We start from the raw sequence: 11,788 nt of genomic DNA, 5'->3' as shown, positions 1-11,788 counted from the left end.
CTCTGGCTATCTGGGGTTTCGGCGCCGGCGCCAGCGGCCCTCCCGTCCCTCTGCCCGTCATAGCGCTAAGGGGAGGGATGTTCATAGGTACGATCAACATATATCATTCTGTGTTGGATTGGTTTGTATGCTGACAGTAGTACATATTTTGTTCGAGTGAACAGGGCCAAAGAGATCCTGCATCTCTACATAGGGCAGCCACGGTTCTGATCAACTTCCAGTCGGAGGATGGAGAGTTCCCTCAGCAAGTACGTCATTCCCTTTTATTTTATGAGCATCATGTGCTATGCTTGTAATTAAGGAAAGCGATAGTACGGCAATATATCTCCATAGAAAAAAATAGTGATTGAACTATATAAACTTCAATTAATTAATTTATTGCAACTTGTTGTTAATTAGTGATTACAAATATAACAACAAGATCTAAGTTAATTCCTAGTACCGTGTGCTTTGGAATAACTTTGGCATGTTTTCTCACTTGACAGGACATTATTGGAGTTGCCAACCGCAACCTTATGCTCACTTACGCCCAATACAGGAACATCTTCCCTATCTGGGCTCTTGGAGAGTACTACCGTAGAATGGTCCTGACAACATAAAGGGAGAATCTGCGGTGTATATGTAGCCGTTGAGAGTTACACACTGTTAGATGATAATTTGTGCACATAATTTTCCACATCTCCATGGAGCATGGAGTGCCTATTCCCAAAAATACATGATACCATTACCAACATATCTACAAACTTGTTATATTTATTTCAGATGATTTAGTTATTACAATATTCGTTGGGTTCCTCTAGGTGTTATTAAAATATTTGTTGTGTTCCTCTAAGTGTTTCATTTTACCTCGCAACAGTTAAACAACATCCAGGTAGAGCATTCTACTCCGTTCACGCAGAGCATTCTACTCAGTTCACAACCAAACATAAAAATTCTAACAATAGGCTTGAGTACGGGACACTTCACTGACTGAGTGGCACATTAAATTGCACAGAAGGGAAACTCGTGCTTCCCAGGGGAGCTTTTGTCTGAGATTTCGTTTTTAGGTTGGTGCCTTTTTTAGTAATCAATAAAACAATAATCGTTGGTCTGCTTACAACACAAAGATTATGTAACAACCTATATCACATAATTCATTCATATATAATTAGAAGCACGCCAGTCTATGAAACTACTATAAGTACCTTTTTGTATTTTACACACTTTTAAGTAACTGTTTAGTAGCATTGTACACACACACACACACACAAACACACACACATGGCCACATGGAGTTATCTGCAGCAAAATCAAAACCATTATTGTGATCTATAGAACACACGGTGATAACAACGTATAGGGCTTTGGCCGATGAGATCATCCGCAGCAGCACGTATGCACGCGGCGCTGCCTAGCTAGGCCTGCTGACCTTGTATGTACTATATGTATGTTCGTTGAGAAAAATGTAGTGGGGAAAATAAATATTAGGGTTTCGCCCTCCGATCTCCATTGCTGGACAGAAATTAACGAGCTGGAGGAATGGCGCACTAACCTGACCTTGTAGTAGTCGGGAGAGAGATGGTATATACTAGTGGCTGGGGCGCCACCTGGTGGCGCCACCTATGCGGTAATGTGCACACTAATCAAACTGACACACTTATTAACGTGTTGACAATCCAAACAAGCAACAGTGGTTAAAAATATAATACATAGAATAGAACTGCAGCAGAAGAGTGTTCATTCATAAAGCAAAGCAAGCGAAGTAGTTTCATCGATGCTAATAGATCTATATTAATAGAGGTGACAATCTTACAAGTGGATAGTTGGATGACTGATCACAGAAACACATCCAACTGTTCAAGTCAAGGTTTAGCAGTCTCCAAAAGGTGGGCGATCTCCAAAAGAGGTAGAGTTCCTCGGATCATCACAACACAAGCATACCAAGTCTTAGTGAGAAACTAAACACGATACATGGATCATATGTACATGCAGTAGCTGGGGTTGACAGTGGTGGGTCAAGAGACGATGCACAGTTGCATCACTGGCTCACTAAGCTGCTCCTATTGCCATTTAATCAATCAACCGGTCTACCATCGAGACAGACCTCACCACCGTGAAGTACTGGCATACTCAAGAGGAGGGCACCTCACCAGGAAGCCGAAACCTAGACATCAGCACAACCATGTTGGCCCTTGTACTGCTTGTACAATGAAAAGAACATTATGATTTTCCTAAGCAAGAGTTTCCAAGAATAGGAAAATAAATTTTACATCAATTTCCTCTCAGATTCTGAAGACCTCCCTAAATCAGAAGAAGAAATCAAGTAGATGTACCTAACACACACAGATACATGAAGATAGGATTGATAGATTGCGAATCAGTAGCTAACGTCTAACCATCTTGGAACACTGTCCCCCATGGTGTCCAGCCACCACCCTTCAGCAATTCATCAAATGGCAGCCGCTTTTTAAATGGTACTGTGTAACTAAAATCGGCAATCCTGCAAACAAAATTGCAAAGACAAAAAAAATCTTGGCAAATTTAGAGCCTTTTTTTTAGAACGAAGACGCTGGGCGCGTCCGGCTTTAAATTGATAAAGCCCACAAACTAGGCAGTGTAACTGACAGGGTCTGAGATTACAAACGCGAGCACGGAGGCTCCGGCCAACTGGAATCGAAGTCTGGAGAGTTATCGGGCAAGCCAAAAGTAGCACAGAGCAAGCATAGGCGAATACAAGGCTCGAAGCCTGAGCTTAGAGCACGCAGGCTCGCTCGTGCGTCGTCCAAAAGGGCCACTTCAAGTCGCAGAAGAGGCGGGTGGCTCCCTAGCCATTAGGTAGACTTGGCGGAGACGTTCTTGTGCGTGTTGGAGTTTGTCAGTATCCTTGCGCCTCACCAACGGACTCCACTGCTGCAGGAAAAGGTTGCATTTGTAGATGATATTAGCAGGGTGTGATGGGAAGATTCCCTCGATCGCGAGTTTGTTCCGCGTGAGCCAGAGGGCCCAGGCCAGCGCGCCCACACAGCTCCACAGGACGCATTTGTTGCCCCCTTGGACCGAGTCCATAATGGCCCCGAGGACGGCGCTCGAGCTCGGGTTCCATGCTGAGTTGGCTGCGGTGCGAACCGCAGCCCACGCAAAGCGCGCTAACGGACATCGAAAGAACACATGGTTCGCGTCTTCCTGGACGTTGCATATTGCGCATAGGCCGGACGACGGGCCATTGCGTTTGGCAACATTAGCCGAGGTAGGCAATCTGTTGCGCAGCATTTGCCAAAAAAACACCTTAATTTTAAGTGGAAGACGCGCATTCCATAAGCCTTTCGGCACTAGAGGGGACTGACCCATGCAAAGCTTCCGGTACAACGACTTGACGGAAAAATTGACGGATGGAGTGAGAGACCACGTAACTGTGTCCTCGAGTGGGGAAAGCGCGACCGGCGCTATAAGATCTAGCAAAACCGTGAGGTGAGCTTGCTCGGTTCCCGTTAGTTCTTGTTTGAAGAAGATCGCAGGAGGGGAGGAGGCAAGTGCCGTAGCAACATGCTGCTCCGGATTGACCGCCAGGCTGTATAGGTCCTGAAAGTCTTGCCATAATGGCCTGGTTCCTACCCAATGATCTAACCAAAACCGGGCCGAACGCCCATTGCCGATACCGAACTTGTCCCCCATGGCGAAAGCCGGCTAGACCGCTTGCAGGTCATTCCAGAAGGGAGAGCCCCTCGCCACTCCTTCGAAAAAATTCCCGGAAGGAAAATACTTTGCCCGCAACAGGTCTACCCACAGACCCGTCGCCCCCTGCGAGAGTTTCCAAATCCACTTACACATCAGCGCGATGTTAAGGATTCTAGTATTTGTGATCCCTAGCCCTCCCTGGGTTTTGGGTCGGCACACCGCGTCCCACCTTACCATGTGGTATTTGCGTTTGGGTCCTGATCCTTCCCAAAAGAAACGGGACCTGGGTGTATCCATCTTGGAATGTACCCCTTCGGCCAGCAGGAACAATCCCATGGCGAATTGCGGTAGCGAGGAGAGGCTCGCATTCGTGAGCACCAGCCTCGCGGCAGAGGACATATACTTACCCCTCCACGGACAAACCCGTCCACCGACCTTAGTCCAAAGCGGAGCCCACCCCTCTATCGAGATGCGCTTAGCGTCTAACGGGAGGCCCAAATAGGTAAACGGAAGTTTGCCAAGTTTACAGTTCAGGAGATCTGCGATGCGGCTCCCGTCCTGCTAGTCCATGCTCATGGGCATCACTTCACACTTGTGAAAATTGATTTTAAGACCCGACATGAGCTCGAAGCTAATGAGCAAGGCTTTAACTGTTGCCACGCTATGGAGGTCCGGCTGAAAAAGCAATAGCGTATCGTCCGCATATTGCATATGTGATATCCCCCCTGGGATGAGGTGTCCCAACACCCCTTTGATGTGTCCGGCGTCCACCGCTTTCCGCAGCATTGCCGCCAGCGCATCGGCGACAAAGTTGAACAAGATTGGTGACATGGGGTCGCCTTGGCGTAAACCACGCTTGTTCCGGAAGAAGTTCCCTACTTCTCCGTTTACCGAGACCGCAGTTTGGCCCCCCGAGACCAATTGCATGACTCGGTGCACCCACGCCGACGAGAAACCTCGACTAACAAGGATTTTTCGGAGAAAATCCCAATTAACGCGGTCGTAGGCCTTTTCGAAATCTAATTTGAGAAGGATTGCAGGTTCGTGCGTGCGTTTGAGCTCGTGGAGGGTCTCCTGGAGGGCTAACGGTCCCTCCAAAATATTCCTCCCGCGGATGAATGCCGATTGCGCACGGCTAATAGTTCTATGGGCAATCGGCGTGAGGCGAGTAGCGCAGCCTTTGGCGCATATCTTGAAGGGTACGTTAATGAGCGCAATAGGTCTGTACTGGCGAATATGATCCGCACCGGGCACTTTCGGGATGAGCGACAGCACACCGAAATTGAGCCGCGCTACATCGACGAAACCGCGCATGAAGCCATTGCGCACCGCGAAAATGGGTTCACGCGGCAGCGGCCAGAAATGTTTGAACATAGACACCGGCCACCCATCCGGCGCAGGGGCCGTGTCGGATTTCATTCCCTGGAGTGCTTTGTCAATCTCCTCCAGGAGGAAAGCGAGCTCCAGCCCCTCGTTCTCGCTATCGAGCACCCGTTGGGAAGGGAGCCAAACATCCGCACGTAAACGTGCGCGTTGGGCCTCCTCCGTCCCCATCAGACCTATATAAAAGTCGTAGATGTGGCGGGAAATCTCCGATTGTTGCAGAAGGAGCCCCTGTTCCGTCGCAACCTGAGTATCGAACATTTTCGGCGCCTGCCATTAGCATACGCGTGGAAATACTTCGTGTTCGCATCCCCCTTGAGCGTCCACTTGAGGCCACCCCTGCGCCTCCAGTATTCCTCCTCTGCGCGTAGCAGAGCTTCGACTTGCCCCTCAAGGGCATATCGCCGCGCCCATTCTAGTTCGGAGAAAGGGCGCGTGTTCGCTTGGCCGTCGAGAATAGCAATCTCCTCGATGAGCCTTGCCCTCAGGATTTTGTCATCACGGCCCTGGTTCGCGCCCCACCCCTTAAGGCTTGCACGCAAGCGGCCCCCTACCGCAGTCCAGAACTCCAAAGGGCCACGTTGCTGGCCCGCGAGCTAGACGCATTTCTGCCATCTCTCCCTAAAGATGGTGTAGAAGTTCGGTATCTTGAACCATGCAGTTTCAAAATAGAAACGCGGGCTGTGACCCACTCTGTCCTCCCCTGAAGACAAGATTAGCGGCACATGATCCGACCCAATCCTTGTTTCGGCAAGGAGTGAGCATAGAGGAAACAAAATTTCCCAGTCCGGAGACATGAAAGCACGATCAAGCACGGATCGCACTGGGGCTAGCTGCTTGTTAGTCCAAGTGTATCTAGCCCCGGATCTTGTCACTTCCCTAAGTGCCATGAAGACTTGTCACTTCCCTAAATTTAGAGCCTAATGACAGCAGTTTTTTTCTTCAGAAAAAAGAATAACAACAACAGAGACAAGGTAATACATGTGCGCATGAAGACTTGTCTTCGTAGCCTGATTTGGTCATGCGAGTATGACACTTGTGTGAGTTCCAAACTTCTTTCACTCCTCGACTCATCGTCATGAGTTGCAAACTTGTATTTGCACCAACGTTTACGAGTCGACGAGTCGATGAGTCGTTCGAAGGTTGAGACTCATAGACTAGTCGTGACTAGTCTAGACTACTGCTAGACTAGTCGACATGGTACTGTAGTTCACAACTTGCAGTAATCAATTACTAAAACCTAGTATTAATATGTAATATATACTATAGAAAGTGCATTGGAGCGTCAATTTGTCCTGCAGATTAGTCCAGTAAGCATATTTCCATGTTGGATCCTTGCTCCTAGCTGGCTTCTTGCAGGATCCTTCGGTGGATCATATTGCTCATTGGTCTGAGCTGCAGCTGCTGAATACAGTACTTGAGATATTTCCGGCATAGGCATTGCACTTTAGACCTAAGGATCTTGAAACTGAAGCAAACAAAACGAAATAAAGAAGAGGGCAGGGGGTAAAAATCGAATCAAAGAAGGGAAGAAGAGAAGGGGGAAATTACTTTGCTAGTATGCTTGCTTGCTTACTGCAACCTGAGGGACAAGCGGATCCAGTAGCCAGAAGGCAGCAGAGGGAGACCGTAAGGCAGATCTAGGAAGAGCAGAAGCAATGGAGGGAAAGGGCCAGAGCAGAGGAGTGCAGATCCATGAAGAGCATAAGCAATGGAGGGAAAGGGGCAGGGTGGCTGGCTCACTTATCCCCTCCCAATCCCTAAAAAATAAAAAAAAATTGAGTCAAACGACTCAAGGTGCATGACTAGTCTAGACTAGTCTATGACTAGTCCTTCGACTCCTTGACTCGGCGAACTAGTCTACACGAGATTTCTAGTCGACACCCAGAATGCGACTCATAGACTAGTCTAGCGACTAGTCTCGACTAGTCCCTCGACTCGTAATCTGATGTACTTTATGAAATAGGTACATTATATACTACATGAGAGGTTGGCAAAATCATGTTTTGTTCATTTCCTATTTGAAACAAAAAATTGTAGTGATCCTCTGCCCCATGAAGTTTCCTCAAAATAAGGGGAGAGTATACATTAAATAGTTGTCAACTAAGGAATACACATAATACAAATGAGGAAGATATCAAGAAACAGTAACATCGCAAAATCTGGTAGGTTTTGCATTCATTTGTTCAAACTCATTGCGGACTCCTGCTGTAAATTTTAGAAGCCAATTGCAAGACTACAAACTGTATATTAACTCCTCTCTAAACAATGTTTTTTCTACAGTTTGATCGTTAGTTTTCTTCAGGAAACAATAGGGAACGATCTTGTTGGAAATATATTATGGTGAAATAAAACCATGTAAGCTATCTCCAGCTGGACCAAGCATCTGCTATGTCAGATGTCGTTAGACCATATAAACATAAAAGGTAAACTGAACCAACTAACCAATATTCTGCAGTAACTACTAAATTCATGATTTACAATCTAGTAATATTACTTCAGATCAGTAGTAAACTTACCTTCCTGATCAGTGTCACCTCCAGATCCACGACAATCACAGGTCCCATCCTCTTTATTCCCACGAGAATCACAGCTAGCCAGTCTTGTCAGAGTGACCTCCTTATAAGATCCAGCAGCACATCTCCCTCTGCATCTGTATATAAAACTCGAATCAATTAGCTGGAATTGGTGACTTAACAGATGATCTAGCTGAAGAAGAAGATGAATTCATCCATGTTTGCTGGTGAAGTGACGAGTCCATGGATGGAATCATTGGTGCCTTGGAGCAGGAGGCGTGCATGGTGAAGTCGTTGAAGCAGTCGACGACGCACTGCTGGATGTTGAGGGACAGTGTGTCCAGGGTGCTCACCATCAACAGCAGTAGGCCCGGCTTGGCGGCGCAGTAGATCTCCACCCGGGTGTCCTCCTCCTTGCACTCCACCTCAAACTTCAAGCACACTCAGTCGGTCACTGATCACCATTTTAAGCTACATCAGCAATGGCGCTCTGCTCCATTGGCGACTAATGTTTATGAATGTGCATATGGAGCACTGAGCAATGGTGTTCACAAATAAAACAACTGGAGAATGCTTTCCCTGAGATGTGCAATCTACTTCTGCAAGTTTTTGGATAGAAGCAGCAGCAGCAATATAAGGGCTCAGCTGAATCAGCTTCTATAACGAACAAACAGATCTCGATTGAAACCGTCGAATTTACCGGCACCGAGCAGAGCAGAGCTCGGTCGCTTGTTAGAAACTAAGACGAAATCGTGCGCGCGCACGAGCACAGCTCGAATCGTAGACCAGAGGAGAAGGAGGCCCCCGGTCAGATCAAAACCGAATGGACGGCCCTTGCCGTTCGGCGGCGCATCAGCTCGCGAAGAGAGAGGAAGACGCAGGGGTACCTTCTTGCAGGTCAAGGGGGAGCGCGAGGTAATAGATGCAGTCGGTGCTCCGGCGGCGGCGCAGCTCCTCCTCGTCGACCGGCGCGTGCCGCGTTCTGCCTCCAGTCTTCGCGGCGAGTGGGTCTGAGAGAGAGAGGGGGAGGGGGAGGAGGTGGCATGCGTGGGGAGGAGAAGTGGGTTGGAGCAGGGCGGCCGTATATCTTGTGATCTCTTCCTTCGTCCAGAAGAAAGAGGGAGGAAGTGCAGCGACGAAGCCAATCGTGTGCCTATCTCAGTTCCTCGCGCAACCATCCAAAATCCGACGTGGCATAGCCGAGAGTGTGCCCTTTGCGCGACTGTTATTGGGTTTTATGGCATCTGGGCTCCTGGTCGACAGTTGTTGCGGTGGCGGCAAAGAACCTGGTGGGCGGTGGCGTCTCTCTCACCGCGTGTCACGGCTGTTTTTTTTTTCTTTTTGAGGGAAGTGTCACGGCTGAACTCACTGGGCTCGTCTATTTTTTCTTGTCAGCTTCTCGTTAACGCAGTTAGGCCATATAGAGCTAGTTTGGTTGCATGCCTAGGCCTCATGCCTGGACCAGACCGTTGACTGGCCTAGGCCTGGGATTTTGGGCCAGTTTGGTTCGAAGCCTGGACAATGTGCTTGAAAAAATCAACTGCCTGGATAGTGCCTGGACCGATGGAAAATTTTGCCTGACCAGGCTAGCCTGTTGCGTGCGTGTTTGGATCGCGTCCTTGCGTCTCTCTCTGTGTAAGCCAGCCGGTCAACCAACCAGACCTGGGTTGGGCTGTTCCGACAACAACATGAAACGAATAGAATGGGCCGGCCGGACGACGACTGAGTTATCATCAAAATAGTTAGACAAAAAAATAGTTTATTTTTCTTCTCCAAACAATCGTCAAAGAGACCATCCACTCCTTCAAAAATAGAAAAGTCAAAGAAACCATCCAATGCGTTGCTGTTTTCCCTCGGCGAATTTTCCTTGTTCGCCTGCAGCCGACATAATAGGTTTAGGCTATGGTTTGGTTTCGTTTCATTTAATCGGCTCCTTGATCAGCTGAGCTTCATGAGACTAGATTTTCTACTCCCGGGTGCACATACAACCGCATGAACAGCATATTTGAAAAGAAAATACAAAACAAAATGAAAAAATATGGAATTTTGGGACATCAAACTAGATCAAAAGTCTTAGCTTCGTGCAAAATTTCGTGACCAGATAAAGCCCTCGGCAAAAATAACAAAATCCGTGTTCAAAGTTTTGTTTGCTTTTGAGGTGTGATTTTTTTTAAAAAAAAATCCCTGAGGGCTCCTCAAATGTTATTGGGTCACGAAATTTTGCAGAAAGCTAAAAGTTTTCATCTAGTTTGATGTCAAAAAAATTCAGATTTTTTCGATTTTGTTTTAATTTTTTTGCAAGTGTAATGTTCATATGGGTGCACCTACACCCGGGAGCAGCCACACATTTCCCATCATTGTAAGAACTCTGGATGCCAATCACATTTTATTACAAGGCCAGGTCATTTGTTTTTGCTGAAGCTGATTCACAAAATATATATGATGAGAGTAAATAATATACCACAAAATAAATCATAGTTTATTTTCTCCAAAATCATCAGATAGATAGATTCGCAAGCAATGCATTCGAGATCGATTTTCTTGCACACACAAAAGAGCAGACACTCTTATATTGACCATGGGCGCTCAATTTGAATCATATTTCATTTGAGAGATTGATGGAATTAAACACTTGCTGGAGACAACATGTATAAACAAGTCAGTTGTAACTTCAACACCATTCATTCATGAGTTCAATATACATCCAGCATCCAACAGACCAAAGGCACAAACAAAAGTTAGCCAACAACAATAATATCACCACCGAAAATCAGTCGATCAATTAGCAATTCGGCAACAACAAACTAACAAAGCACACTACAATGAACGGAAGCTCCATGCTAACTTGTCGACCGACACATAGCATCTTTCATCTTGCTCAAGTCAACCATGTCCTCAAAAATCTTCACTAGCTATTAGCTAGGTCAATTCTCAATAGATCCACCATACTTGCAGCGCCTAGCTTGGTTGTTGCTTGTCTACTCAATAATCAAACCAGTCCGACAACTAGACTGACCACACACACGTCGGAGGCCATGGCTGGCGCCCAGCAACCACGAAGACAACCACCAAGCGGCTTTTCGGCCAAAAGTTTGCCACCGAGTTGTCCAGAAAAGCAGGGAGCGCATGAGGCGACTAATGACCTGCAGGAGCAGAGAGGACAACACATAAGCAGACCAGGAGTGATAATTGTCATCAAATTCAACACTAGTTGAATACCCACACTTGAGCAGCCCAACCTGGCAAAGAAAACAAAATCCACAAGTATGAAACAACAAAGCACAGGTTGAGAGCCAGGAAGCACTCTGCATGATCTATCTTGAGCCAGCCAAACAACACATCTCAATTCTCACATCAGCCAAGCATTGATCATTGCCAGAATGCGCTTATCTGCTTAAAAGATACTCTCTCCGTCCGAAAATACTTGTCATCAAAATGGATGAAAAGGGATGTATCTAGAACTAAAATGCATCTAGATGCATCTCTTTTTATCCATTTTGATGACAAGTATTTTCGAACGAAGGGAGTATTGTTCATCATACGGCATGCTAAACAGTAGATAGATCGCACTACATACAGTCTTGTTGGTCCCAATCTCATCTACCCCTTCTCTCTCGCTTGCTGGATCAAGAAGGAGAGGACGCCGCCGAGCCGCACGTGTGCTAAACTCGGAGGTGCCATCCGTTCGGCATTTGATCGGGAGTCCGTGGATTGATCGTCATTGGGTCGCGAAGACGTTGACTACATCAACCGCGTTTCTTAACGCTTTCGCTTAGCGATTTACAAGGGTATGTATATCCAATCTCTCCTGTCGTAGATATTCATCTCCTAGATTGATGTTGATGAGCGTAGGAAATTTTTTGCTTCCCATACAACGTTCCCCAACATGCAGGTCCTCCTAACATACTCCATTTAATATATCTAGCCAGTGACGGAGACAATACCCGACGACCTGGGGCGGCTGCCCGAGCTCGCCGGCAAGCTACCATATAAACATAGCTATGACTTTATGTAGTTATTGGCTGAACTTAGCATGGTTTGGTGGGCCTAATAGTTCTTGAGCATTGCTTGGTGCTTCTTGCCCCAACTCCTAAGTTTTTCTGGTTTCGCCATTGTATCTAGCCAATAAAATAAAGTAGTTAATAGGAATAAATAATAGCACAGTTAGAAACTACACACTAGTAGAAAACAGGGCTTTGGTCCAGGCCGGGTCAGCCCATTAGTCCCGGTTCAGT

The 11,788-nt window shown here is 46.9% G+C and overlaps 2 long non-coding RNA genes across 3 annotated transcripts; one reads left to right on the top strand and one right to left on the bottom strand.

Annotated features, from left to right (window-relative positions):
• Window positions 1-21: 21 nt before the first annotated feature.
• LOC125532269 lies at window positions 22-795 on the top strand. The gene is made up of 2 exons (XR_007293940.1): window positions 22-248; window positions 486-795. It is a non-coding gene; the product is annotated as an uncharacterized LOC125532269 (long non-coding RNA).
• A 1,388-nt stretch (window positions 796-2,183) lies between these two features.
• On the bottom strand, window positions 2,184-8,637 carry LOC125532270. Of its 2 annotated transcripts, XR_007293942.1 has the most exons (6): window positions 8,441-8,636; window positions 7,907-8,007; window positions 7,557-7,690; window positions 6,589-7,054; window positions 6,019-6,505; window positions 2,184-2,479 (listed from the first exon to the last, which is right to left on the bottom strand). It is a non-coding gene; the product is annotated as an uncharacterized LOC125532270 (long non-coding RNA). The 2 variants fall into 2 exon arrangements; XR_007293941.1 differs by having other exon boundaries at window positions 6,019-7,054; window positions 8,441-8,637.
• Between the last annotated feature and the right edge of the window lie 3,151 nt (window positions 8,638-11,788).

The sequence above is a fragment of the Triticum urartu genome, unplaced genomic scaffold, assembly GCF_003073215.2.
Source record: "Triticum urartu cultivar G1812 unplaced genomic scaffold, Tu2.1 TuUngrouped_contig_9533, whole genome shotgun sequence".
NCBI lineage: Eukaryota > Viridiplantae > Streptophyta > Magnoliopsida > Poales > Poaceae > Triticum > Triticum urartu.
The sequence above is the reverse complement of the archived record's forward strand: the minus strand, read 5'-3'. Positions and strand labels throughout refer to the sequence as shown.